This window comes from Elephantulus edwardii, unplaced genomic scaffold, assembly GCF_000299155.1.
Source record: "Elephantulus edwardii isolate Elephantulus edwardi_28Jun2011 unplaced genomic scaffold, EleEdw1.0 scaffold00048, whole genome shotgun sequence".
NCBI lineage: Eukaryota > Metazoa > Chordata > Mammalia > Macroscelidea > Macroscelididae > Elephantulus > Elephantulus edwardii.
Window position 1 is genome coordinate 8890046 of NW_006399798.1, and position 4365 is coordinate 8894410.

General features: G+C 49.7%; 2 pseudogenes; one reads left to right on the forward strand and one right to left on the reverse strand.

Annotated features, from left to right (window-relative positions):
* The first annotated feature begins 502 nt into the window (after positions 1 to 502).
* LOC102858457 lies at positions 503 to 2152 on the forward strand (annotated as a pseudogene).
* Positions 2153 to 3842: 1690 nt separating this feature from the next.
* LOC102858865 lies at positions 3843 to 4094 on the reverse strand (annotated as a pseudogene).
* Between the last annotated feature and the right edge of the window lie 271 nt (positions 4095 to 4365).

A 4365-nucleotide genomic window follows, 5' to 3' on the forward strand; every position in this document is an offset into this window, starting at 1 on the left:
AATATACATTAGTTGTAACTTCCTGTACGGTCTAATTTGTATACATTGTTAGAACATCCCTAGCCAAGGGTTATGGATTGTTTACAAAGTTAATTGTTCTGCAAAGATATGTTTACTTGCGGCTTTTCTTGTTTCTCAAGGCCAAGGTCAGTGTGTTTCACTTCTATTTTACCCCCTGCAGCAGTGGTTCCCAGCCTAGAGTCCATGAACTTGGTATGACATTTATTAAGTATTAATATCTCAAATCACCTAACGAGGCAGAAACAAAACCCAGGGCCTTGGCTTTTGGCTTGGCAGCCTTCTAGGTTTGCAGTGCTGGTATCTCACGCTGATCTGAAGAGCTCTTTGGTGTCTTTAGTGAATTAAAAATAGGAAAACAGCTTCGACGCCCAGCCGGGGTCCAGCAGCATGGCGGGGGCGGGGCCGGGGGAGGCGCGCACCGAGGCCACCCGGGGACCCCTCGCCCCGGCCCTTTGAGTCGGGACCTTACAGAGCTGTGATGATGGATCATCATGTGTCCACTATCAAACCTCGAAGAATCCAAAACCAGAATGTCATCCACCGCCTGGAGCGGCGGCGGATCAGCTCGGGCAGGGCAGGCACGCACTGGCACCAGGTCCGCGTGTTCCACCAGAACGTCTTCCCCAACTTCACCGTGGTCAACGTTGAGAAGCCACCCTGCTTCCTCCGCAAGTTCTCGCCCGACGGCCGCTTCTTTATTGCTTTCTCTTCCGACCAGACTTCTCTGGAAATCTACGAGTACCAGGGCTGCCAGGCCGCAGAGGACCTTCTGCAGGGCTGTGAGGGGGAGATCCTGTCCAACGGCAACGACCAGCGGTCAGGTAACATCCGCGGCCGGCTGTTCGAACGCTTTTTCGTCCTGCTGCACATCACCAACGTGGCGGCCAACGGCGAGCACCTGAACCGGGAGTGCAGCCTCTTCACCGACGATGCCGCTGTGTCATCGTGGGCTCGGCAGCCTACCTCCCAGACGAACCGCACCCCCCTTTCCACGAGGTGTACCGGAACAGTGAATCGGTGACCCCCAACCCGAGGTCCCCCCTGGAGGACTATTCCCTCCACATCATCGACCTGCACACCGGCCGCTTGTGTGACACTCGCACGTTCAAGTGTGATAAGGTGGTCCTGTCGCACAACCAGGGGCTGTACTTGTACAAGAACATCCTGGCCATCTTGTCGGTGCAGCAGCAGACCATCCATGTCTTCCAGGTGACGCCGGAGGGCACGCTCATCGATGTGCGCACCATTGGCGCTTCTGCTACGAGGATGACCTGCTCACTGTGTCGGCCGTGTTCCCCGAGGTGCAGCGGGACAGCCAGACGGGCATGGCCAACCCCTTCAGGGACCCTTTCATCAACTCCCTCAAACACCGGCTGCTGGTGTACTTGTGGCGCCGGGCGGAGCAGGACGGGAGCGCGATGGCCAAGAGGCGCTTCTTCCAGTACTTTGACCAGCTGCGGCAGCTGCGCATGTGGAAAATGCAGCTTTTGGATGAAAATCACCTGTTTATCAAGTATACTAGTGAGGACGTTGTAACGCTACGCGTCACAGATCCGTCACAGGCGTCTTTCTTTGTCGTATACAATATGGTGACAACAGAGGCGATCGCTGTATTTGAGAATACGTCGGATGAGCTTTTGGAGCTCTTTGAGAACTTCTGTGACCTCTTCCGAAATGCTACCCTGCACAGTGAAGTCCAGTTTCTTTGCTCAGCTTCCAGCAACAATTTTTGCAAGGCAAATCCAGCGCCGGTTCAAATGCACTTATCAATGCTAATTATGGTGGGCACACGAAAGCTGTCCGCCGGCTTCTGGGGCAGCTTCCTATCAGTGCCCAGTCCTACAGTGGAAGCCCCTACCTTGATTTGTCTCTCTTCAGCTATGATGACAAGTGGGTGTCAGTCACGGAGCGGACCAAGACCTGTGGAGATCACCCCATCAGGTTCTACGCCCGGGACTCCGGGCTGCTTAAGTTTGAGATCCAGGCCGGCTTGCTGGGCCGCCCCATCAACCACACAGTGCGACGCCTCGTAGCCTTCACTTTCCACCCTTTTGAGCCGTTTGCCATTTCTGTGCAGAGGACTAATGCCGAGTATGTCGTCAACTTCCACATGCGGCACTGCTGCACTTAGGGTGCCTCACCAGCCAGGTGAGCTGGGCTTCCAAGACCCGGCCGCTTCTTACCTCAGCCGACTCCAGAGCGAGACCTGAGGCGGCCCTGTTCCCGGGGTAGACTGGTAGACCTCTATGGGGCCGGAGCACAGAGGGGACAGGAGCGTGTGCCTCAGCCTGGTGGAAATCTACTGCTGAGGGACTTCGGGTCTTGCCTTTTCCCTGTGGGAATTCCTAGCATTAACTAAGCTCGTTTAACTTGTGTTTTCTATTTTATTACTGTGAGAAGAGAGCATTATCCCCTTCTCCCTCCCTGCCACTTCACTGGTGTTGTGGTATGCAGCCTGATGCCAATAACGCCATGTTTACTCATGAGATCTATACACACTCGTTTCACTTACCCCCCAAGCAGGGGTATCTTTGTAAGCAAACAGAAAGAAATAAAGCCCTTGTTATTTTCTTACTGAAAAAAAAATTAGGAAAACAAAGTCATTCCCACTTATGGTGAGTTTGCTCGACCACACTACCTTAAACATTTTTTTAAACAGTGGAGATGGAGAATAATAGTTGACTTCCAGCCTCTTTTCAGTAGTGATGTCCTGTGAAAAAAGGAGAGACGAGAGATGGACACAGGATGATCCCTGGACAAGCAAGGAGTCCAGGAAACACCAAGGAAGCAGAAGAAGGTAAAGGAAGTGCTTCCTCTAGAACTCACACAGAGAGAGCTTAACCCAGCAGATGCCTGGAATACAAACCCCCAGACTTCAAGACAATTCTTTAAAGCCACCTACTTTGTGATGTTTTGCTGTGACAACCAAGGACACCCTCCAACTACAAAACTGGGCAGTTCAGGCAACAGCATTGTAAAGGTCAACCGCCAAATGACTCCCTTGCTATTGAGTGTGTGTTGAAGACCTTGACTTAAAGCTGGTACTGACCTAACGTTAAGGAACTGCATTGTCAACCCAAAGGCAGCTGTTCGAATATACCAACTGCTGAATGGAGAATGATAGGCTCCCTCCTCCTATGTGATTTACAGCCTCTGAAATTCTGCTGGAGGGTCAGCTATGAGTCATTTCCAATTCAGCAGCATGTAACAACAACAACTTTTAGGGGACAAGAGAGGAAAACAGAGCCTTAGGCTTGGCCGTGTTGCTCTGAAATGTTAGTTCCCTGGGACATCAAGGGATTATGTGGGATGGTGGGGGGAACAGTGTCTCTGGTTGGTAATTTCAATCACTTCATAGGCATGTGGTAAGTTCCACATGATCACATTATTCTCTGTATCCATTCAAACAGTATGCTGAATAAATCATTTCCGGAGCTGGACTATATAAAGAAGAATGTGGACTCAGAAATAGAAGAGGCGTTATCAACAAACAACATAATTCAGACCACACAAATTGACGTGAAAGTGACGAGTACTTGAAACATTTGCTGCAGAAGATCAAAGCCTTCAACATGGGTTACATCTCAACATCAAGAAAACAAAAATCTTCAGCACTAAACCAATAGGCAACATTGTGGCAGGTGGAGAAAATACTGATGTTGTCAATGATTTCATTTTACAAGGACCGACAATCTACATCCAAGGTAACAACAGTCAAGAGATCAAAAGATCTGTTCCATTGGGAAACTCTGCTGAGTTTTTTTTTAATCCAAAATTCTGTTTATTGATATAATTTCCACTTATCTTGATTTTTTTTTTCCTTAATGCTGCTTCCGTCTGAAGGAGTATCCTTCTGTAAGCCTTGCTTTTCCTCCTTAGGCTGAGAGAACAGTGGAGCAGCCAACACACAAAACTACTGTCTGTGCATGGCTGAAGACTGTGGGGATTTTATCGCGTCCTGGACCTTTCACATCCATGAAATAGGAACTGGGGCTCTGCACCAGGTACTTCTTCTTATGTTTCCTCTTCTTCTCTTCTGGAAAGGGATGAAGGAGATCCTATGTGAGAGGCATGCTGGCATGTGGAGGTCACCACCAGAAAGGACAACAATTATTTTCTGAAACAGGCCATGGTCTTTGCTATCACTTGTCTAGTTGGATAGTGACTAAGGAGGATAGAAGGAGAATTGATGCCTTTGAGCTGTGGCGCTGGAGAAAAGTATTGAATATACCCTGGACTGCTAGGAAAACAAACAGATTCATCCTGGAAAGGGTGAAACCGGGTGGCTCCTTGGAGGCAAGGATTCTGAGGCTCCGTCTAACATACTTTGGACATGTTGCAAGG